The sequence below is a fragment of the Arvicola amphibius genome, chromosome 6, assembly GCF_903992535.2.
Source record: "Arvicola amphibius chromosome 6, mArvAmp1.2, whole genome shotgun sequence".
NCBI classification, from domain to species: domain Eukaryota; kingdom Metazoa; phylum Chordata; class Mammalia; order Rodentia; family Cricetidae; genus Arvicola; species Arvicola amphibius.
In genome coordinates this window covers 89093625-89119576 of record NC_052052.2, presented here as the reverse complement: position 1 = coordinate 89119576, position 25952 = coordinate 89093625, and positions in this window count along the sequence as shown.

Below are 25952 nucleotides of genomic sequence, written 5' to 3'. Positions count from 1 at the left end.
AGTGATCAGAAGCCAGACTTTTCACTGATTAACCTGGAAAATGGCTTGGCCTGTTGGAGCCTCTGTTGCTTTATCTATAAAATGGGAAGAATGCAGACTTTGCAGGATTGCGTTAAGGCTTAGTTAGAATAACCCATATAGAACCTTGTGTATAGGAAGGTAGCTCAGGGGTAGAACGCTCACCTGATACTCGTGAGCCTCTGGGTTCCATTCCCAGAAGTGGGGTTTGGGAAGAGGAAATGAAAATACATATAAAGTGCTTTGCTTGGCACTCAGTGAACATGCATTAGCAAGGCTTAAATAAAGTCACCCAAATGTCACCAGCATTTGATATCTTAATGTGATGGCTAATCTAGATTGTCAACAGAGATCTGGAATCATCTAGTAGACTCCAGGAACACCTGTGAGGGGACTCTGCATATATCTGTGAGGAATTGTGCTAATGGAGATGGGGGGACTCACACTAAAAATGAATGACAGTACTTCCTGGATATGGGCTCTGGGTTGTATCTGTGTGTGTGTGCGTTTGTGAGTGTGTGTGTGTGTGCGCGTGTGCGTGTGCGTGTGCGTGTGTGTGTGTGTGTGTGTGTGTGTGTGAGGGGGGGCGCTGAGCACCAGCCTTCATGTCCCCTACTTCCTGACTGTAGATGCCCTGTGGCCAGCTCCACAGTAGTCTTGACTTCCCCACTGTACTGGATGACACCCTTCAACCTTGAGCCCAAACCAACAGTTTCTCCCTTAAGTTGCTTTTGTCAGACTATTAGTGACAAGAAGAGAAACCGAGACTCTTAGGTATTCAGTATTGTTTTAATGCTCCCATCTGAATCTGCTCACAGAGCTTGACTTCGTCATGCACTCAATTAGTCTCTTTAATCTTCATCCTCCAGCTCCCGCCACCTCCCTTCTTTCAGATTTTCACTATCACGTGTGTAAGAGAATATCAAACGTGCACTATTGATCGAGCATCTGTGTGCTACCCAAATACACATTGGTGGATTGGAGTCCATGCTTCCTTGGAGTTTATAATGTGCTGCAAGAAAATAAACATTTGCAAATAAATATCAGATGTCAGGTGATGCAAGTTTCTCTGCTTTCATTTAACCCTGGAGATTAAAACCAGCTGATGGGCTGCTGTGTGGCTGTGGGAGGGAGGGGCCTGTGGCTGCGGGACAAACCATGGGAAGGAAGGCACAGTTTCTCTGCATATTTTCTTTTGGCTGCTCAGTGTCTCTTCTAATTGAACAACGAAGTTGGCTAGCCACATACTGGCAAGGTGAGAAGAGCTTTCAGCTCTCAATACTCGGTCGAATTTCCCAGGTCTCAACGGAATTGATGTCCTTCCAACTTGTCCTGTGCAGAAAATGAACCCCACCGTGAGCAGAGTGCTCCGAGGCTCACTCTCTAGGTTTCTCAGGTGTGATTGCTCACCTGAATGCCAAGGGCAAATGGAAGGTCAACTGAGGCCAGGCCTCCCAGTATGTTCGTGCATTTTTGGAAGGGGGCTTTTAGCTCCTGAACCAACTCCATATTGCTGAGGATGGTCAGAACGATGGGTGAGTAGTAACATCTCAAGGCTGGAGTTGTAGTGGTGTTGTTGGGCATTGCAACACAGGTTTGATGTTTGAGATGATCCTAGGAAGCCAGCAGCTCATTGTCTAATACAGGAAAAGCAAGAGAGAATTGGTTCAGCTGAGCCTAACTCTAGGGATAACGACATAAACATGACCTCACATCTAACATATTTTTCTGTGCTCAGCAATAAAATCTTTAAACTCAATAACTCAAAATTTGTACAAAACTGCACATTTCCATCCGCAATAAATCATGCTTTCTGAGCATGGTGTTTGAAGGTCTTTCTGATGCCTCAAGCCCAGTCAGTGCTCTTGGCATTTTTCCCACATCCTCATTCTTTCTGGTGACCTACCCATGGCTGTCCCTTTACCGTACCATTCTTTGTTTCCATTTTTCTGGTCATTCCTCTTCTTTCACCACTAGCTCTATGTTCTAGTTTCCTTTACTCTCAGACCCCTGCAGCCTGGGGGAGCATGTACCCCAATTCTCCTGGCCAGGGAGATTGGTGAGCATTGGACCTCAGCTATCACAGAGGATGATTCGGTATTTCCACCAATGAAGGTAGGGGCTAAGTACCAGAGAGAAGCTCGTACTAATGATTCTCATGGAGTCTCACACAAGCCAAACTGGAATACAGAATTGGAGTTATAACTACCGAGTTATAAAGTACTATAAATTGAAACACCATCATCTCTTTTCTTTATCCAGTTTGGAACAGGATGATTTCTGTCTCTTTAAGATAATAAGAAGGTGAACTCCCAAAAAAGATATAGTAATCCTCCTGGATATTGGAAGTAGACACGATCGCCAGGCAAAATTGGGAACTTGAGGGTTGGGCAAGACTGGGCCAAGGGAAGATGGGGAGAGAAAAGTGTGAAGGGGAGAGCGGGGGGAGCTCGGAGGAATGGGGTGCTTGGGATATAGGAAGGGTGGATATGAGAGCAGGGAAGCATATATCTGAATTTAAGGAGCTACCTGAGGGTTGTCAAGAGACTTGACCCTAGAGGGGTTCCCAGGTTTCCAGGGAGACGCCCCCAGTTAGTTCCTTGGGCAGCTGAGGAGAGGGAGCCTGAAAAGGCCAGTTCCTATAGCCATACTGATGAATTTCTTGCATATCACCATAGAACCTCCACCTGACGATAGATGAAGAAAATGACAGAGCCCCACCTTGGAGCACCGGACTGAGCTCCCAAGGTCCTGATGAGGAGCAGAAGGAGAGAGAACATGAGAAAGAAAGTCAGGACCGTGAGGGAACCTCCAGCTGGCGACAGATGGGGAAGGTGACTGAGCCCCACATTGGAGCACTGGACTGAGCTCCCAAGGTCCCGATGAGGAGCAGAAGGAGCGAGAACATGAGGGAGAAAGTCAGGAATGAGAGGGGTGCGTTCACTCATGGAGACGGTGGGACAGAACTAATGGGAGATCACCAACTCCAGTTGGAATGGGACTGATGGATCATGCGACCAAACCCGTCTCTCTGAGTGTGACCAACAGCGGGGGCTGACTGAGAAGCAAAGGACAATGGCTCTGGGCTCTGATTGTTCTTCATGGACGGGCTCTGTGGGAGCCTTCTCAGCTTGGTCGATCACCTTCCTGGACCTGGGGGGAGTTGGGAGGACCTTGGTCTTAGCATAGAGTGGGGAACCCTGATGGCTCCTTGGCCTTGAGAGGGAGGGAGGGGAGGTATGGGTGGAGGGGAGGGGAGGGAAGGGGGAGAAGGAGGGGAGAGAAAGGGGAGAAGGAGGGGAGGGAGGGGGGAGGAGGAGGGAAGGAGATGGAAATTTTTAAATATAAAAAAAAATAAACCATGAGGAAAAAAAAAAATAAAACAAAGAAAGTGTTGCCTACTCAAGTGTTATAGTAAACACTAACCCTAATCCTAACCCTAACTCCTGTGTTCTCAGCCTTCCTAATGCTGTGACCCTTTTAATACAGGTCCTCAAGCTGTGGTGATCCCAACCATAAAATTGTTTCATTGCTACTTCATAACTGTAATTTTGCTACTGTTATGAATCATAATGTAAAATCTGATATGCAGGGTATCTGCTATTCGATCCCCCCAAAGGGGTCACTACCGCTAGTTGAGAACCACTGATCTAGCGGAACAGAACTCATAGAGTGAACATATATCCAAGGGGCGCTTATTAGATAGGTTCACGTATCACGGGCTAGGTAGTCCACCAGGAGCTGTTTGTGCACCAGAGAGGCTGAGAACCCAGGAGATGCTTTCTTAGTTGATGAGGCTGGAGGCTGGACTCCAGCATCAGTGAAACATGGCAGTGGGGGCATTTCCTAAAGGCTGGCTTAAGATTTCCCAGCCCGAATGCATCCCTCTCTTGTTGTTTAAAAAACTGGCCAGATCTACTGAAGAGGTATGTTTTTTCATTTTACTCTCTGTGTATGTTTATGCATGAGTATTTCAGTATATGTTTGGCACTACATGTGCATACAGGTGCCCATGAAAGCCAGATCCCATGGGTCTAGGTCCCGTGTAACTGGGGCTCTAGACTGTGAAATGACTGGTTCGGAACAAAACTCAGGTCCTCTATGAGAGCAGCAAGTACTCTTAGCCTCTGGGCCATCTCCCCAGCCTCCAGAGAAGACACAATCACAGACTGAAGACACGGTCTTTTGGCAGAGGGATTGCCTAGCATCCACAAAGCTCTGGGTTCAATTCTCAGCCCTGAGAAGAAGGAGGGGGATGGGGTGGGTGTGCGTGAGTGAATGGGTTCTGGAATTGAGGTGGATATGAATGAGTGAGGTTCTAGAATTGAGAAGACTCCCCAAATGGTCAGAGAACTCCTCAATCAAAAAAGAAAGAAAAGAGATCTCTGAATTAATACAACTTGGCAAAGATTTGTCAAAATCAGCTTATGTATTTTTGCACATTATTGCATATTATAGACACAGTGGAAGCCCCGCAAGCACTGAGACTCGAAGTGTGCTCTGTAACATGACTGAAATCATCTAGCATTGGGGTAAAGTAAGACAGTGGTTTTACGGTTGGTCTGGCCACCACATGGGAAGACAAGTCCCACCGCAGAGTGTCTTCAGGATCTCTGGAGTTATAGACAATGGGACATAAATAGAGTCCTTCCTAAAATGTGGACTTTCCTACTTATTTACTTTTATTCTTTAAAAAAAGTGTCGTCGAGCATACTTAGAACCATTATGAGAAATCCCTACCTGAGCACAGTTCACAGAGATTCATAGATGATTGAGCGTTTTTTCTCTAAGACACAGCTGAGCTACAAGGGCTTGTATTTTGTCACAGTAGTGGGACTCCCAAGCCTGAAGGTTTGATTCAGGGCTGGAGCAATACAGGTAACCTTGTTCCTTTGTTTCCAGGGCAGTGGCATTGCCATCCCCCAGACACTGGCAACAAACCAAGATCTTGGACACCCCGTAGATTTGCCAGGCTGGCATCTAGGGGCATTTGGACCAGTAGTGTACATCTGTGCAAGACCCCAGTGGGGTCTGATGAGCTGAACTGAGAGCCGCTGGCCAGGAAGCATCCTGTGTTTTCAACAGATCATCAGGCCAGGCAGTGACAGCAGGTATCCTCATCATGAGACTATTGTCTGTCATGAGCGCTTTCAGAGTTCATTGACATCCTCCACTTGCTAGAAATAAAGAGAGATTCGGTCCTTTATAAAGCATAAGAAGGTCTCTCCTGGACCTGTCTTAGTTTGCCAAATGCTCATTGGACACTGATGGTCCTTACTCAACAGCTCTAAGCACTACTGCTGGGGGGTGAATTCCTCGTAATGGCTGCTTGGGGCAGAGCTGCCCTGACCTTCCACTGCCTGAGAGGGGCTTCTATTGTCCTTACCCCCAGTTGTTGTCCTGGAAATGTGCTGTTTGCCCCTTCGAGGTAGGACAAAAGTAGATACTAACAAATACTGCCCCCACTCTGTTTTCGTATTATGACCCCTGGTCTCTTAAGCCCAGTGTCGCTGAGCAATTTGTCAAAATACAGAGCTCCCAGTCTCCCCTCAAAAAAGGCACAAAATCAGAGCTCCCAGACTGGAAAGCTTCATTCTTCGTTTTGATAAGTGTGTTCTATGTATCTTATGAACAGGTGTTTGCTATCCATTGATCGACACCCTGACTTGACTTATCTTTCAGGGTTTTTTTTTTTTTTTGTTTAGCTTGGATTGGTTTCTAGTTTTTTGTTTGTTTGTTTGTTTGTTTTGTGTAGTACCTGCTTCTATTCATCAGAACTGGACCTATAGAAAGAATAGACACTTGGAAACAAGCTGAGACAAATATGGCTTCAAGTCTCAAATGTAGAGGGGATCAAAGGTTAAGGGTTTTGGAAAATACTCGAATTTACGTGAAACTCAATTTTCTCACCTGTGAATCCAGTGTGTAAAACCCACTTTAGGGGCTCTGGGTAGGGGAATGAGAAACTGTGAGCAAAATCATCAGACACATAGAGAGCTTTTAGAGATCCACCCTGGGGGCTGGAGAGATGATCCAACAGTTAAGGCACTGGCTGCTCTTCCAGAGGACCTGGGCTCAATTCCCAGCTTCTACATAGCAGTTCACACTGTCCATGACTCTAGTGTGTAGGGCAGGGGATCCAATGCTCTCTTCTGGCATCTGTGCCCACAAGGCATGCATGTGGTGTACAGGCATACATATGGTCAAAACACCCTGATTTATATTAAATGAAATTTCAAAAATTAAAAAAGAGATTCTTTGTCAAATTTTTTTTCAAAAGGAGAATGGAGGGAAGGAAGAACTGAAAATGGAAAGGGGAAGGGAAGGAGAGAAAAGAGGAAAGAAGACAGAATGGAGGGAGGGAGGGGAGGATGAGGACGGAGGGGGAGAAAAGAGGAGAGAAGACAGAATGGAGGGAGGGAGGGGAGGATGAAGAGGGGGGAAGCAGAGGGAAAGAGTGAAGCAGCTTTGGGGTACCCAAAACCAGCATGGGTTTTTTGTCTTTGTTTTTTGCAGCTGGGTTTCTCTGTGTATCTTTGGCTGTTTTGGAACTTGCTTTGTAGATTAGTCTGGCCTTGAACTCACAGAGATCCACCTGCCTCTGCCTCAGGAATAAGGTATGCACCACCGCTGCCCAGCTATAACAGCAGTTTTGTGTGAGGTTGGAGCTCAAATATGTAGAACAGCTCGAGAGCCCGAGGACCAAGAGCCAAACTCCTCTGCTTCCAGGCATCATGCACGGAGGTAGCTGGAGCTCTGGTTAAATTCCCACTGTTCCTGGGGAAGCTGAGGTTCCCTTTGGATTCTTAGTGTCATTAATAAAGGGGCCTTAAAATGTTCTCAGGAAGGAGCTTGAAAGGAATTTTGTTAGGGTTTGAGAGAACAGCAGCCAGGCAGGCAAGCTGTAGATTTGGCAGTGCCTGGTGGGCTGTGATGGAGACAGGAAAAGAGGCCAGACTTTGCAATGGTGGTCAGCAAACAGAACATGGAGGAGGGAGCCTTGAGAGAATGAGAAGCCCCACACAGTCAGGGAAAACAGGCTTAGAAGCCAAGACCTGAGCCTGCAGGACTGTGGGTGGTTAGAGACAGAAACAGCTTATCAAGACTGAGGAAAGAGCTCTGCAAGCCTTGGGTCATAAAGCCCCTGACCCTTTTTATAGGATACTTACATAACACCCATCTCCTCAAGTTTGTATGTGGTGGGGAAGGGTTTCCAGTGTTCCTCTGTGAGCAGAACTGAGCGTGCTCCGCTTGCTGTAGGAGGTCTAGGTGGTCAAGGGCTCAGACTTCCCTTCCCAACTGGCTTCTCTCACATATTAGTTTTTATTTCGGGTCTTCAGTCCCCATTCATTCTCCTATTAGACCAACACAGAAATAATCCTGTATAGAAAAGAGCCGAAGATGCGATCGATTCTGCCTTATAGCTTGGGAGGTAAGCCCATGGGGTTTCAACAGATGGGACCCTAAGTAGAAGACCAGGGTTGCCTCAAGGTTTTTAATGCTAGAAGGAATGACTCAGCATTCTATGTCCTCTAGCCAGTAAACCATGCCCCAATTATCAAGCTGAGCCTAACAAAAGCAACCCAAAAAACCTGTCTGCCCTCTGTGGCGACACAAGTCCTGGTTCAGCTTTTAATGGCTTTCGTTGTTCTGTAGGGATGATGATGGTGTTCTTTGTTTTGAATGTCAGCTTTGATTCCAGCCTCAGATAGGGCCCCAGGACAAACCATTAAACCCGACTCCATGTGTGTCGCAAGAAGGAGGGTTGGTATTCTGTGGCCTGGGAGAGCTGACGATCTGAAGATCAAGTCAAATGCCCAGGTCACTGACGGCAGCCAGTGCTCTCCACACTGAAGAGCTGGCCTGAGAGATTCCAGAAAGCAAAGTACGCTTATCACTGTGTATGCGCACACAGCCAAGACACCCTCTACAGTCCACAGAGTCTCGGAATCGAGGAAGGGGACACTCAGTGGAAACCAGTGTGCCAGAATGTTGTGGATTTTTCAGAGATGTATGGGGAACAGTTCCAGAATAATATTGCTACAAAATTGGTTGTATTTTTTTCCTCTTGTTCAGCATTAAAACACGGAAGATGAATGTGTCTTTTCCCTCTTTAGAAGTCAAATAATGTTAATATGCACTAACGTATCCCGTTCTTCAGACACAATTTTGCCTGGCTCTTTGAAAGCATACGTACAAAGTGATGATATTTCATCCATGGGTGTGACCTCCATTATGTCAGGGTGTGTGCATAATTACCCTAAAGGTAACAATTTCCATGGAATAAATGCCCTAATAGCAGTAAAGGAAGACGCCCCAGTAATATAATTTTTATTGGCTCTTTCCTGCCCATGTTGTCTTGATAAAAATATATCTGGTGAATTTCAGTGTACATCCCCTAGAGAGATTTTAACTTACAGGATTTGGCCCTATGGTCTTACCTACAAGCCTCAGAAACCCCTCCCTACCACAGGCTGGTCTCTTCAAATAAAGTCCAGCGTGAGAGTTTCTGATTTCCAGAACTTTCTCTTCCTTTTCAGAGAATGGGCAACTGGGAAATTCTGACTTCTATGGCTTATTCTTCCAGGAGAAATACTTGCTAGATCATTTCTAGGTAGGAAAGTGCTCTACTGAATTAGGGGCTTCCCGTGGCCCTGAATCCTGCCGGGAGGGACAGCATTGAGGGCCGTGAAGAGAAGCGCTTGATGGACCATGAGGTAAAGAATGGGTCCTTGCCATGGTGCATGCAGCACCACAGCACACAGATGATTTACGTTTTCCAGAATGGCTCTGTGGAAAGATGTGTGTATGTCAGTCTTGGGCCCTGCATTAGTAAAGAGCTCTGGGGAGCCAGTGTGTGACTTACGAGCAATGGCCTTTGGGCACTGAAAACTCCAGCATGTGTAGAGCCGGGTATGGTGTGGCAAGCCTGTAATCCCAGTGCTTGGGAAGCTGAAGCAGGTGCTTGGTAAGTTTGAGACAACGATGGGCTACAGGACAAGACCCTGGTTTTTGTTGTTTGTTTGTTTGTTTTAAGAAGTGAGGTAGAGGGATTGAGAAAGTTGAAAAGAATAAAGCAAAATCCTTTCTGGGTTTCAGAGACCTTATGGCAGGAGACACATGAGGTTCAGTCTGGGCCAAAAAGGGTGACACTGAAAGTGCCCAGTAGATCTCAGCTCGAGAGCCACCTCCTCAGCGGTGCCGTTAGTGCTCAATGAATCTTAATCAATGTGTTCGTCACCTCTCTCCACTCCGTGTCTCTCTGATCATAGTAAATCATAGCCTATAATTATCTTGTCATTGTCGCTGCCTTCTGATGCGAGCAACCTGCACACGTAAAGGAAGTGCTTGCTCACGGCTTTATCCCCAGGGCCAGCGGAATACCTGCAACACGCCTGAGTCAGCAGTCCGTTAATATTTGTGGAATTAATCCCATGGGGATGACTCTTGGGGGCAGACATCCAAAGTATTGTGTATATGCCTCCACAGTATTGTGTGAGACTCTTGGGAGAACAGAAATGGGAACTGATTACATGGGCTTACCAACAAAAGTTCAAATTTAAGTATCATGCATTATTGAAATTGGATTGTTTAGGACCTGGGAGCAGAGGGGTGGCAGAAATTTTCTTTTTGTGTCTTTTGGGGGAGGTTACATGAAGCCATGGAGAAGTGAGAGGACCATACTACTTCTGGTGGTGTTGGTAAAAAATCAGACTAAACAGGGTCAGTAGGAATGTCTGCAGTGTGGCACCTTCTCTCTGCCCAAACAAAGAAGGAAGATACCATCAGTGTTGGAGTGTGAGATCTAAGCGCCGACATCAAGAAAGGAGGAGGGTCATAGGAGGCTAAGAGTTTGAAAAGACTGTGAGAGTTATAGAGAGAAATACATAATTTATCCACCCCAAGTGAAAACTGCTAGGCAGGTTGGATGCTTACAGGCACCTACCATGCACACTCAGGCACAGGCACACATGCAGATGGACTTAAAACCTTCATGGAGGGTACACAGGGCTACAGGTAGACAGGTGCAGCAGACTGGGGAAGATGAAGACAAAAAGCTCTAAACTCTCATTTCAAGGCCATGCTTATATAGAATCACACAAAATAGACATTCTGCCAGAAACAGTGACACAGCAGTATATCACTGCAGACTTTGGGGCTCCCCAGATAGCCTGTGTAGTCATTTTGTTCAGACTCATAGAACCCCAGGCGTCCAAGCATTGACTATCTTGGCCCATGCCAGATATTGATACTGCTGAAGCATGAACTGACCCTATGATCCTTTGTTCCCTACCCAGAGGTTAGGGCCAAGGGAACTAGCCATGTACCCTAGGATCTCTCCCCATCCTAGAGTGAAGGTAAGCTAAGACCAAGCAGCTTTGATTTGGGACCTTCCCAAGGTGGCCTAAGGAAAGGTCATCCTCTGGAGGTCATAGCATGAGCTAGGCACAACAGAAAGCTGGGTACACAAGCTTCCTGACACCACTGAGGAGTAGCCCTGTCTCCATTTCTCACAGGAAGGAAATAAAGTTTGGTGCCGCTGCTTAAGGCTCTCATACTATCTCATGGAGGCTCTTTGATTCCAGAACATATTTTTGAGATCGCGATACAGGAATGGCTAGTAAGCCTCATTTCTGCTTGTTGGGGGGTTAGATATCTTAGTGCCCTTTCCTGGTGCTGCAATAAAACACCCTGGCAAAAACACTTTAAAGGAGAAGGGCTTTATTTTGGCTTAGAGTTCAAGAGTATAACCCATTATGGTGTAGAAGTCTGACTGACAGGATCTTGAGTCAATCAGTCAAGTTGTATCCACAGTTAAGAATAGAAAACAATGAATTCTTGTGTTAGACTAGCTATTGCTTAGTATTCAACCTTAGACCCAGACCAAAGGAATGGTGCTGCCCACTATCAGGGCAAGTCTTCTTACCTAACTTGACCGAAAACTCCCTCAGGCTTTCCTAGAAATAGACCCAATCGAAACAGTCAGGTACACCCACAGGCTTTTCCCTTAGGTAATTCCAGACCCCACCAGGGTGAGAAGCAGCACTGGGCATCATAAAAGGCATATTTGCAGAATGTCATCTTATTGGAGAACCAAGGCAGATTGTATCTCTTGGGGCATCCCCTTGGATTTAAGGTGCATTAATTTTTGGAATTCTACTAACCTGTATTCTAAGTCCCATCCTGTCCCCAGCTCCAGCAACTGAGAAGCAAATTTAAACTTGCACATTAGAGGGTGGAGGTTTTAAGGCAGTGGACCCCTTGAATCACTCTGTTTTCTAAGATGTAAAAGGGATGTAGTCCTTCCTAATCCATGGTATTCTGAGGAAGCTCACATTATAGTAAGAGCAGATAAGACTGGTGGCATAAGCCTGTAATCCCCAGAAGATGAGGCAAGAGCATCTTGAATTCAAGGACAGCTTGAACTATTGAATCATGTCTTGTCTCAGAAACACACACACACACACACACATACAACATGTACACATGCACATACACACATGAAAACAAAACAGGCGTTTGATGCTTTGAAAAGATCACAACTCACCTAATAGAAGATTATTTTTAGTTCCTAAGTTAATTGAAGAAAGGAATAATTACGTTTCCATGCCTGGTTCTTGCAGGTGATCAAAGGTGGCCTTCCGGAGTTTTAAATCTGCAAAAAGCCATGTACCCTCGCACTGCCTTTCCCTGGCTCTTCCAGGTCATCTACAGTGCACACATCATTCTTAGCACTGGAGCTGGGTGTCCCCCTTCCCTTAGCCTCTTCCAATTAATCAGGGAAGAAATCAGAAATTTGGAAACATTTACTGGCCAGTACTCATTCTCCTTCTGCAAGTATGGCATGGCCCTCCTCTCTTAAGACAAAAACAAACAAAACAAAACCAAAAAACCCCTTCAGACAGAGTCCAGGCCATAAGCATCCAAAGCCAGCATTGCCTCAGCTAATGGTGCTCACTTTGTTCTCAGATTCTCCAAACACCTTAAGCACTTAACTGGAGCCCATGTTCACTGCGGGTGGGAGCTGCAGTTTCCAGGCAGAATAAGTGCACCTGACTCTGAGTGCCCAGGCTGCCAACTGATAAGGCTGTCTGGAGTCTCCACACCCCATAAGAGCTGGCTGTCGGGCAGGAGCCGGGCACCTCCTGCAGAACAAAGAGTTGTTTTTAAATGTCTACTCCATGTGAAGAGGTTTCCAAGTGCACTAATGCTGGGTGTTTAAACACAGTAATGGGCTATCTTTCAAATGCCTTTTTAGTTGGCAACTTAATAATCTCCCTCTTGTTCAAATATTATTTACACCACAGCACATCTGATCCCTTCCAAAAGTTAAACAAGTCACTCAGGAAAGTGGGATGGAGCTGTGACAAGCTGAATAGACACCGTAAGAGGTCCCACTCATTTTTTTTTTTCATGTCTGGCATGGTATCCCATTCCCATATCTTTTGTCTTTCCTACTTAGGAGACTTTTTACCTGCAGATAAATAGGGTTGGGGTTGGGGAAGACATGCAGTTTGTATTTAGCAGGCAAGGCCCTGCCTATATGAGCATAATTTTATACATACAACACATTTTTTGTCTAGCTAGGGCCCTGGAAATTGGAGCTGGAGGAGATTAATATATGCGTGGATATTCTATTCAAGCAAAGCACACACATGAGAAGTTAAAATATGGAGCAGAAAAGAACTCAGCAAGAGCATTACTCCCAAGGTCTCCAAGATATTCAAGGATGGCTGGGCCATCTGTGGGACACCAAAGTCACACTAACCATCCAAGAAACAGTTTCTGTTTCTTTCTTTGGCTATAGTTCTCCCAGCATGTAAAATGAGCTAAGGCGTCTCCCTCTCCCCAGTGTTTTGAAAATCTTCTTGGCTGTGGCACTAATGGACATGAGGTAACAGGGAGGAAAGTGGGAACCGTGCAGAAAGTGAGCTTCCCCAGCCTGAGCGTTCATGAAACTCCACCTCAGATGAACAAGTCACAGTGGCCTTTGTTCTCTTACTTGTCAAGTGAGGGTGATAGAATCATGAAGATATTGGACAGAATGCTGAAGTTAGTCATTCTGCCCTTCAGAGTTGGGGTACTTCAAACCTGGTATCTTGCTTGTGCTCCAAAGCATGACCCTCCAGCCAAAAAACAACAAACAAACAAAACCCCAGAAAACAGACATTAAAAAAAACAGGCAACTGCGTATTTTGATGTGCTAGAAAAGTCTACGTGAACCACTATCATGAGTCTGTCTTCCTCCTCTAAGGACAGTCAGAGACTACATATGACTCCAGCTGCCCCCAACTCCTGGCAAAGCAAAGGGGCACTGTCACCTTCCATGGGCCAGGATCAGGGTCTAGGTCCCCTTCCCTTCCCTGTGTGATATACAAGTACATGGGAGCCATTGTAGTGAGGGCAAGAAGGCCTTACAGACGAATTCCATCATGGGGAAGTATTAGCGCTGAATTGGCACACGGAATAAAAGCAGTTTTCCGTTAGGAAAGAGGGCAGTTTTCTAGCCCTTGGCACCTGCAAGGGGCCTCCAGCTCTGGCTGGAAGCTTTGAAACTCCTTCACAGCTGCCGGCATAGAATTTCCCTGGCCTGTGTGGATGCCATGTGGTCCCAGAGCTGGGGGTGGGGAGAAGCCTTGAGTGCAGCTTCAAAAGCCCTTCAGGTGCCACATCTGGCCTCCAGCTAATAAGTCCGGTGCACACAAGCCATATACACTGTCCTTCTAGCCCAGGAGCTGCTACTGAGATTTCAGGACGGTGGGTGGTTAGCCTCAGCTGCTTAGGCACAGCGCCTATTCTTTTGGAGGCTGGCTATGGCTGGATCTGCTTATCTATACCCGGGCTGTCTACCAGCACCTGCTGCGGGAAGCCACAGGCCAGGCTGGACCAGCTGTGTCCAGCTGTTGCCCAGGCTGTGTCATGTCTCCCAAAGTTCAGCTGAAGATGTTCAGGTAATGAATTCCTTAGTCGACTCTGCTTGGGGCTCCCTGGCTCTTGCCAGAAAATAGCACTTGAGTCCCTTATTTTGGTCTCTCCCAGTCACAGCTGGCACAACCCAAGCCAGCTCAGGCCAGCTGTGGTGCAGGCCAGTCCGGGGTTCTGAACATGTGTGTGGACTGCACGTCAGATCATCATGGCAGGGACTGAGGTCAACATTGACAGTTAGGTGATGTTTCTAAGTGGCTGCCTAGACCGTTGAAGCACACTGCTATGTAAAACACCCACAAGGTGGTGTGTGTGTGTGGGGGGGGGAATTTCAGCATTAGGATCCCATGAGCAGGGCTGAATTCCCAGCCCTATTGATTCATCGTGCTGATGATTCCTCTTGGCCCTGAAAGCTGTTTTGCCCTCATTTGGGCAAACAACTCTAAGTCACAGTCGGAAAGCGGCACTTTCCGTCCACTCCATTTCCTTGGTCTCAGTGTATGTGGCAGGGAGGCACAATGTCTCTTTTATAATTTTCTCCAGCAGCCCAGTGCTGCCAGCAAGAAAAATTATAGCCTCCACCGTCACTAAATCCAAAAGCCCAATCCAGTGACCTTTGCTTGGAGACAGAATTTCTCACTGCTGCACCAAAAACAATCCAGCAATGGGCTGATACTGAAAAGTATTAAACTAAAACAACACACAAAACAAACAAACAAGTCAGCCCAGACCAGCCTAGGTTCAAGAGAACTTCGTTTCATGTGGTTCCCTTCGTGCCTACATGCTGTGACAGGTTCAGAATGTCTCCGGCTGGAGAACACTGGCATTTGATGTTTGAAGAGAGGAAAGCTGACCGCCCAGCACAGAACTGGATTCAGAATCCACATGGGGACCCGCCCATGCCTGGAAGCCTGCCCACCATCTCAGTCAGGCTTGTAACTCCCATCTCTTTGAGTTCATCCTTCAAAGCAATAGGAGGGCTAAGACGGGGCCTATGGCGTGGCCTGTGTGCTGGGCACTATGGGCGTGTCTAAATGTCTAATGGGTCTACATATAGTGGTCTTGAATGTCTCTAGAAGACACTCTTGCTCCAGACCCTCCCTTCTTAAACGATCAATCTCTGAAGGGAGAGAGGCCAGATTGATCAAGAGTTGCCAAGGCCTGAGGAGAAGAATGGGAAAACAAAGACAAGCAAACAAACAGAAAAGCTAAAAACAAAACAAAAACCTGAGGATTCCACCAAGGTTGAGGAAGGGTGGGCCTTCAGGCTGTTCTCCAACAGATGTGTACAGTGGATCCACCATAACTCTGGGCAAAAGCCGTGTATTTTAGCTTCACACTAGCAAAGTATGGTGCCACCAGGAGAAGAAGGCCGCTTGCTACCTCTTGTCATCTTGAAGTATCTTGGTTGTCTGAGGTATTTTGGGAGTGAAACATTACATTGTGAAATGCCCATGAAGGGCAGCAGGGAAGCTGTGGTGTCTGCAGGAATAGGCATGCCTTCTTCCTCAAATGTGACCTTATAGGAATTCTTAGCTAGCAAAGGGGCCTTCAGAATGAGGAGCATCCTACCTGCTCAGGTGGAAGCATTCATGAGTCAGTGAGATGTGAGGCTTTGTGGTCGGGCTCGCCACTTGAACCTACAGACTCTTTACACCTGGTAACATGCCAGGAATTACAGGTCCTGACAGCCCCAGTGAAGCACCAGATCCCACAATCACATCAGATAACTATAATCAGGCCCACAGCACAGGGTTAGAGCCAACGGCTGTCACAAAAAGTATACCCTGAAAGCACAAAGATCACTGACAATGATCTTGGTACCCCCACATTCTAGGAGATGCTAAGTGTGTATTGGGGAAATCCAAACTCCAGCCCCCAAAAGACAAGGAATTAAAGAAGGAAAAAGAGCAGGATGCTAACGAATTCCCTCACCACAGGAAAGGCGGTGGGAGTAGGAGACCCCTCCTAGACTGCATGGTCAGCCCTCGGGCAACTGGGATTTGATTTTTGCCATTAGCCATGGTGGACCACAATGCCCATTGGTACCAAGATAACAGGTTTTGTTAAATGTGTATTTATTTCTATCCCCAGCATGGCCTACACATAGGTTTCATCTAGGGGGTCAGTAGATCTGTGGAAAGGAGCTGGCTTAAAGTCATCTCAGGAAAATTCTGCTTTAGACAGACTTCTGTGGAGACTCAGGAGAGAAGCAGAAATCTGGTGGCCAGGTCCAGGCCTAAGTGACTGGAGGCACAGTAAGAGATTCACAGCCAGAGATACTAGCACAAAGCCTGGACACTTCCCCATTCCGTGCAGAGTACAGAACGTAAAAGATCGCACAAAGCCCAATCTTGCCCCAAACCCTAGAAAAGACCAGAAATATAAGGGCAGACAGGAAAGTCAACTGTCAGAGTGGCAGAAAGCCAGTCACACCTCTTGCCTTGCTGCTGTCTTCAGAAAGGAAGAGTCCCGACCTTCACTCAAATTCAGAGAGCAGATTATTGCATACATCTTTTAATTACTCGGATGAGACAGAACAAAAGGCCTTGGGAGAGCTCTGTGGTCTGCCTGAAATTCACTTCGGGACAGCTATAACTACGCCTGATGACTTCACTGGGGAAAGATGGGAAGGACATACACATTCCCTCTCACATGGCTTCCTATTTGGTCCAAGCTTACACTATGAGCAGAGGTTCTCATCAGTCCTCGGGGAGGCCACTGTGAGCAGAGAAAGGAGAGGGAGCTTGTTTTAACAAAGAATTTGCTGGGGCTACTGACTGGAGACTGGGGATGGGAGTTCTCTCAGCATCTGACTTCCTCATAGTTTGGAGATCTGAGGTTATTTCCTCCTGAATCCTATAGATGCCTTTCTTCTCCCTGTCTCTTCTCTTGATCTTTCTTCTGTGTCCAATGTCTCTCCTCTCATGAAGGAAGACAACAGTCATAAGAACAACTCTAAGTCCTCCTTTGACTCCAGGGGCTGAATTTGAGGTAGCAGTTCAGTCACACACATGGCACTGGTAAGAACAGAACTTATCCTCAAAGACAACCCCAGCTAAGACCCTAAGCTATAGTGGAGAGGGTGCCTGAACTGGCCTTGCCCTGTAGTCAGATTGATGACTATCATAATATCATCATAGAATCTTCATCCAGCAACGATGGAAGCAGATGCAGAGATCCACAAGACTGAGCTCCTAAAGCCCGGTTGAAGAGAGGGAAAAATGAAAATATGAACAAAGAGGTCAAGACCATGATGGGGATATCCACTGAAACAGCTTGCCCGAGCTAATAGGAACTCCCCAACTCCAGTCTGACAGTGGGGGGAACCAAAATAGGGAAAAACTAGGCCCTCTGAATGTGGGTGACAGTTGTTATGGCTGGAGCAGACTGCAAGGCCACTGGCAGTGAGACCTGGATCTATCCCTACTGCTTGTACTGGCTTTTTGGAACTCATTCTCTTTGGAGGGATACCTTTCGCAGCCTAGATATAGTGGGGAGGGCTTTGGTCTTGCCTCAAAGCAGTGTGCTACACTTTGTTGACTTCCCACGAAACCTTATCCTCTCTGAGAAGTGTATGGGGGAGTGGAGTAGGGAGGAAGGTAGAGGGAGTAGGAGGAGAGTGAGTGGGAACTGGGATTGGTATGTAAAATGAGAAAATAATTTAATCCATTTCTATTAATCTGTGTATTGCCACATGGCTGTGGTTTACTGGCAAAGTTTCAGCATGTCTGTCTCTGGCAGCAGCTCCATAGCTTCTCTCTAAACTCTGTCTTCCTTCTCCCAACATGCAGATTAGTTTTCCCTGACTACCTCTATTATGCCCTGCTATAGGTCCAAAACAGTTTTTTTTAAAATTAACCAATTATATTCACAGCATACAGAGGGTAATCCCATATCACCTCCCCTTTTCTGTTCAAACAAAAAGAAAAGCTTTAACTTTAACATAGTAAAATTACATATAGCAAAACAGGTATTAAGCAAAAATTACAGTTACAATAGTTATATCTATTTTATCTTTTATTATAATTAAAGAAAACTATAATTATATATTCTTCAACTCTATCAAAGATTCCAGAAGGGATATAATATTACCTAAGTAAACAGAAGTGTATTGTAAGCAACTTCTAAAACTCTAGAATTGACAAGATACACCTTGCTGCCTGGAAAGACACCCAAAGATCTTTTGTATCATTGGAGCATTCATCTTCAGCCTACAGGCCTATAGTATCCATCAGACTTTTCTATGAAGCAGGAAATTTCCAAGACAGTTCCACCTTTATTAGCAGTTTGTCAGTCACTTTCTTCTGCAAAATGTCTGCCAGACTCTTTCATGAAACAGGAACCCCAAAGGATCATCTCACCTTTAGGCAAGTTCAACAGTCATTCCTCTGTGGGCCCTGTATGTCCAATTCACACAGAGTCCAGTCAAGAGCAGTTTCTTGCCCAAATGGCTAGCAAACTCCATAAGGAGCCTCATCGATGCCCATCTTTCTCTTGAAGTAATTGGTGCTGCCAGGAGAAGATATGTCTCATTGTCGTGAAAAGTCTTAAACTCTTAAAATATTTAAATGCCATATTCTGTAGTCTTTGAAAAATTTGAAGAATACCTATCTAACTGAAATACATCTCTGTACATCTGGAAAATCTAACTAACATGACTACAAGCTTGACTATTATAAATGATTGGTGATGTCGAGCGGCAGGCTGCGTTCCTGCCTGGATCCCACACGGCTAGCTTAACACCCAAAATAACAACACACAAATTGTATTCATTTAAACACTGCCTGCCCCATTAGCTCTAGCCTCTTACTGGCTAACTCTCACATTTTGCTTAACCCATTTCTATTAATGTGTATCACCACTTGACTGTGGCTTACCAGCATGAGTCTAACCACTGTCCGTCTTGGGTAGGAGAAGCATGGCATCTGCCTGACTCTGCTTTCTTTCTCCCAGCATTCTGTTTGGTCTACTCCACCTATCTAAGCTGCTGTCCTATCAAAAAGTCAAAGCAGTTTCTTCACTAACCAATGAAAGTAACACATAGACAGATGACCCTCCTACATCAAATGATTATTAACCTATATTTCTTAATTATACATCACATTTTAAATGAGCTGCACAAACACAATATCTTAATCAAAAGCAGAAATATACATATAACAAAATTGACCTTAAATTAGTGTCAATAGACCAAAATCCATACCAATGCAAAGTATTCTTCTCTATAGTATATCCCCCTTTAAATATAAACAAATGTTTATAAACAATATTTGGGAATATGGGCATGGTTCTCTCCAAACTGCTTCCTGCGTTATGTTGGGCAAAGTATTTTTTTTTTTTTGGGTGCTCACACCAACCTTTCATGGAGTCTTGGTTCATCAAACCACACTAGTCTGGAAGGATTCCACAGGTTCTCATTTTCTGCAGAAACAAATTAAGAACCTCTTTTCCAAAGCAACATATCTTTAGACCCATATTTTGAAATTAAGATACCTTTAAAGTATATATGTTAGCTTAGCTTAGCAGTCACCGGGATCAAATGTCTCTCTGCAATCAAAAAATTAAAAGAAAACTCTCAACAAATGGCGCCAACGTGGACAAGTGCATCCACATAAAACCTGAGAGAGCTTGGGAGGTAGTTCTAGACAAAAAGAACAGAGCTAAGCATGGCTTCTTGGTAACAGTATTTTCTCACATGGGCTCTGTGTGCTAGAGGCAAGCTTGTCTCATTTAAGAGAGGCTTCCTGATTCAGCTTTAGCTGTAAAAACCTTTCAATTTTTTAAAGAGACCCCACCACCAAACACTTAAATGGTATTGATGAATAGCCAATAGCATGTTTCTTGGTGGTGGCAGGAATCTTGAAACTCCATAGATTTGTGGCAGTAAATATGGCTCTGGCCAGTATCTCTGCCATGAGGCTAGGCCCTCAGAAAGCTAAGGAATGGGTTATATCCAGCTGTCAAAGCCATAACTTTTATCTTAGCCATAACTCATGTGATCAGAAAAAGAGAGATATGAATAAAGATAGATTCAGATGAAGAAAACCTTTAGATGGTTTACAGTGTTTAAAAATATATGTAGGCATGGGAGAGGAAAGAAAAAGGATAAAGTCCTTAAAATATAAAGAAAGAAAGAGAGTAGTTGGGTATGGTGGCACACACCTTTAATACCAACACTTGGGAGGCAGAGACAGGCAGATCTCTGTGAGTTCAAGGACAACCTGGTCTACAGAGTGAGTACCAGGACAGCCAAAGATACACAGAGAAACCTAGTCTCAAAAGACCAAAAATTAAAAAGAAAAAGAAAAAATAGAGTTTAAAATAAAGCCACATAAAGATGGAAAATACACAGAGAGTCTGGATACTGCATATTATTGTGTTGTCTTTGAATTGTTTGATTGCTGAGAAAGGAGCAAAAGCTGATAAAAGATATTTGATTATAAATGCTTCTGGACTAAACCAACAAATATATTTTGAAAATGCCTTGACTTTAAAATTTAAGTCAAAAGGTATGTTACTTTGGAGAACAGGTTTTGCTTTTGTTCCCACAGGAAGGGAGAGGCTGTGGGTTCATTCTGGGCTGAGAAAAATCAAGTTTGATCGAGGAAGACCTCCTGAAGATTCTCCAATAAGAGAAGATGGTCCAGATGATCCAACATTTCAGAGGACCTCTGTTGGAGTTTCCTCTGAGTTCTGCATCCAGAACAGTTTCAAGACTGCTGGCTGAGATGATCAAGCCTTGCAGAATATTCCATTCAGGACTGGTCCATATTCAAAATTTTCTTTAGGTCCCCAAAAGATTATCAGCACCCCCAATCAACAGGAAGTATCCTGGAAAACTATGCCCACATTCCCAAAAAAATAGATTATGGATGTTTGCCTTTGTTTAGAATGTTGGTTGCAAGTTGTTATGGATAATGGTCAGGAGAAAAGCTAAACAAAAGAGATTCGATTCAGAGTTCTTGTTTTGAAGGAAAAGGGGGGGAGTGCTGTGGGACAATGGTCTGTACCCTGTCACTTATATTTTAATAAAACCATGATTGGCCAGGCAGCAACTATAGGTGGGGCAACCTGGCAGGAAGTACAGGTGGGGTGATGAGAACAGGAGAATTCTGGGAAGAGGAAAAGTCAGTCTGCAGCTGTCACCCACATGCTGAGGAAGCAAGATGAGAATGCCTCGCTGATTAAGGGAACAAGCTATGTAGCTAACACAGACAAGAATTATGGGTTAGGATATAAAATATAAGAGTTAATAAACTAATAAGCCAGCCAGTTTATAATTAATGAAGACCTCTGTGTGTTTCTTTGGGACTTAACAGCTGCAGGACTGGACAGGACAGAAACTTCTGTCAACAAGAGAAACTTCTGTTTGCAGTGGGTGATGGTTAGTGTAGAGACTCAAAACTGGCTAAGTACTAAGAATAAGTGACTGCTGAGTGCCCAGCCCTAAATAGTCCCTCCAAGGCTCACAGACTGTTGTAGAAGAGGGGCAAGTAGCAACATAAAGGCCAGAGGCTGGAGAAGACTGCTAGCAAACAGTGTCCTCTGGGCAGGGCCTGGCTGTTGCACTCATGAATTGACATCAGCTGTGGTTACCAGCTTCAGACCTGCAGAAGATGGAGTCACCAACCTTCCATCGTGGATGGGGGGGGTGGTACTCAGGAGGCTCTCACCCCTCATTGGGGAGCTAATTGGCCATTAAAGGTTGCTGGCGGTAGGAGGATTAATCTTTTTATTGGTGTAGTCACTGATAAGTTGCCTGTGCAAATGACCCCTCATGATAACGCAGATTGCAAACAAACAGAAGAAAACAAATTGAAGTAGGAGGGATACTCATCAAGAAAAGGAAGGGGTTCGGTGGGACTAGGAGAAGAGATGGTAATGGTCTATGAAGATGTCCAGGATATACTAATACATATATGGATTTGTCAAAGAATACAGTTTTTAATGTTTGAAAAAAAGAGAAAATGGGAAAAGAAACACTCCCTACTTCCCCACTTTCTTTTTACCCTCTAGTAATATAAGAAACAAATTAATTCATCAGTGGGAGATTGACAATGATGATGATAATGATGATGATGATGATGATGATGATATGTGTTTGTATGTGTGTGTGTGTGTGTGTGCGTGTGTCGTCTGAAACTCAAACTCTTGACAATTCTTCTGCCTCAGCCTACTGAGTGCTGGGATTATGAGCATAAATCCCCTCACCTGGCTATAAATATCTATTATTTGAGATTATTTGGTTGTAGCAGCCAGAGCAGACTAAGCTAAGGAAGATCATGAGCCATTTCTATAAAGAGGTACATAGCAAATACTTTCTGTCTGGGAGGTCACATGATCTATGTAATTAGTGCTCAATTCCTCAGTCACCTTGCAAAATACCTGTGACTTTATGAGTCTGGTTCACAACCCCTGTGCCTTGGGGTAACAAGTTATTTCTCTAGGAAGATCTCCAGCTCCACTTCCCCAGTTCTCCCCCCTTCTCCACTGAAGTTCTGTCCCCCAGGATGTATGGATCACAGGGCTTGACCAAATTCACATCACATCTACCTACTTTCCTACCTTTGCCTGCTGTCTCCACTTAGTTACTGTGGACGCAGTGACAGAATCACTAGCCTGACCTAGAGCACTGTCCCAGCTGGTGTGTGTCTTTTCTCCCAAATCAGCATCTCCTGGCTGCTAGGTGTCACTCTGAATAGACAGAAATTATGGCATTTCTCCCAAATCAGCATCTCCTGGCTGTTAGGTGTCACTGTGTATACACAGAGATTATGGTATTTTTCCCATTTAAAAACAGGAAGGACTCTTGCTGTCAGGCTCACTTTAGCTGGTATCTCATTTTCCTCCTTTGCTTTGTGGCAAAAATCCCAGAGGCACTCATTTTATCCTTTCTGATGTCTGTCATCCTGGTCTCTCATCAAACTACAGCTGTCACATTTCTACTCCTAATTCTGTACAACGTGACTCTGCTCCTGATCCCTGGTGGTCTCTATTCTGCTGCACACAGGGTCAGTTCTGTCCTTCATTCTCCTAGCCCACTAATATCACTGAGGTGGGTGACATATGCCCCTTCCATAAAGTGTGCTTCCCCCCCTTCCCCGGCTTCTCAAACATGGGTCTCCTGATTTTCTTGACTTTCAGACTTCTCAATATTCTCAATCTTCTCTGGTGAACATCAAGCCTGTCTATTTCGGGGCCTTGAGAAGTGTGGTTCTTCTTGGAATGTTCTTCCCAGTCAGCACGGGTCAACCTCTGTGACCCAAATGCCACCTTATTAGTGAGATTCCTGCAGCCATTCTGCCCAACATTACAACCCCTTCCCCTCACTCTTTCTACCCTCCTTCCACAATTTACTTTCTGCTTCATATTCAGCTTCATCTCATACAATATCTATTTATGCATTTGTGTTTAACGAGTTTAGTGTGTGCCTCCAAGGTTTTAGGATACTTAGCTCTCTTGCCTGATTAGGAGGAGAACTTTAGAAACTCCTGTCAGGCTTGCTGCACTGCTGTAGCTGAAGGACCTGGAAGGTTCCAGGGAAGACAGAGCCAGCCAGTCGACGTCCCTGTCCCTGCTTTCCTTCAGTGCTCAGACGACATCACAGCTATAGTGTACTCTGTTTTGTTCCTTACAGACATTAGAAAGAGCCAGGCATGGTGGTCCATGCCTTTAATACCACACCTGGGAGGCTGAGGCAGGCGGGTCTCTCTGAGACCAGCCTGGTCTACACAGTGTGTTTCAGACTAGACATGGTTATGCAATGAGACCCTGTCTTTCTTATTGCAAGCAAACAAACAAACATCAACCAGCCAAGCAAGCAACCAACAACCCTCAGAAAAGGCCTAAAACCTTCTAGAAAAGTTAGAAGGAAACTTTATTTTCAAAATAGTCTTTGCAGAAGCTGCATTCCTTTTTGATTATGTCCTCTGATTCTCTCAGGATTAATATTAATACCCAAATTTTCTGTGGAGACAATCCAAGACCCTAATGTTTAAACTCTACAGAATCTTTCCCTTTTCAAATCACATTCCAAATGAGAAATTCTCTTCCATATTATTCATGCAATTGTAGAATCATCTGCAAATGACTTTGAAAACATTGTTGAGAGAACAGAACCCAGTCCACCAATACGGAAACTCCATAAAGAAAATTCGAATCAGCTGGCTTTTCCTGTGTATGTGGCCTACCAGTCTGGGAAGAGGTCTCTCTATGGTCTGGGCTGTGAAGCTGAGCTCCTGATTCAGTCCTGTACATAAAGCATATTTTCCAATCCACTCTTACTGGCAGAAGTACTAATTTGACAAACTAAGTGGACTAATGGCATCATTCTGAAAATAATCCTTAAAGGTACGCAGTAAGACAGGTATGACTTGGGGAAGATCCCCTTCTTTCCATTAGTCATCCGGTCTCACGGTCACAGTTTGAAAGCAGTAAATGTTTGCCTGTTAATAATATCAGGAGCCTGGGAAACACAGACCATAAACCAGCAGACTCCAGGGAAGAAGGGGCGTGCATCTTGATGAAAGCTGTGTGACATCATCCCTCTGGGGACCCAACCCAGGCTGGGAGGGACACCTTGTATCTGGGGATCTGCTCCTTTGGAGTGCCCTTTGGAAAGGGCTTGCCTATGGGTGTCATCAGTGCAACTGAACACACAGCCAGAGAGAAGACCATCCAGTGAGGTCATGTGGAATTCTGTTTCCCCCAAACCCTTGGGATTGACTGCAATTTCCCACTTTTAACTAATTGTAGCAGCAGTGGTTTTCCTGAGGGATCATATTAATAGATTTCTGATAAGTAGGTTGTCCTTCAGTTAAATTCTATTAGATCATATTAACAGATTTCTAACAAGTAAATTATCCTTCAGATAAGTCCTATTAGAATCCATAAAAAAGCTATTTGAACTTTAATGTGATAGTTTTTGTTTTATCTTATTATATTTTATTTTACATATTTTATTGTTCTTTGAGAAGCCTGTTCTTTGCTAATGAGAGACAGATGGGGGTAGATCTGGATAGAAGGGGAGGTGGGGAAGAGTTGGGAGAGGAGAGGCAGAATATAATATATGATAAAAGAATCTATTTTCAATAAAAGGAGAATAATAAAGAAAAGCAGTTTGAAATATCTAGCAATACTTTTGCAATCTGCTATCAAATACAACCTCAGACACACCTGAGAGTCACATAGTCTTCCAGAGTGTTCTAAGGATTGTACACATGGATCCCACAGGAGGCTGTGGGAAGCAAGGGTATGTAACAAGGGTGAAGGGCATTCATTAGGAAGGTTCTGATAGTACAGCGTGCCAGTGCAGAGGGCTGAGAACTGGGGGTGTTGCAGAAACCAAAGGTGCCAACTAAAGCCCTAGCCTATCCTCAGGAGGCTGCTCAGGTCACCACTACAAAAAAAATGACCTCTCACCCCCTTTATTGTTTGGTCACAGTGAAAGCTTAAAGCCCTAGGACTCTTGTTAGACCCTAAACATGTATGGAGTCTGGGTAGGGAAAGATAGGCTCTCTACTCCTCAGATTAAAAAAAATTGATCTAGCTATCATATATCAATCTATGTCCATCGATTAGTTTCTTTTGAAAGGATTTCTTACTATGTAGCCCTGGATTCTTACTTTAAACTATGTGTTCCAGTCTGGCCTTGAACTTGTGACCATTTAGACTTAGCCTCCCTGGTACTGGTATTACTGGAGCATCACTACCACCGATCCCATCAAACTAAAGAACAAAAGTGTTTTTCTATCAGCATTTTGCCCATAAAGAACATCTGGATCCCTGGGAAAATCAGAGCAGTTAGGAACAGGGACACATGCTAGCCAAACACCACCTGCTACAGCACACTGTGGAACCTCGGAAGGGTTCAGATCTTTTATATTAGTAACCCAGGGTGATGGGTTCTTGTTCATTAGTTTCTGAGTAATGGCCTGCCAATAGCAAATCTTCTTTATGGACTTATCCACCCCAGTCATCTGTGACAGCATGACCAAAAAAATCTC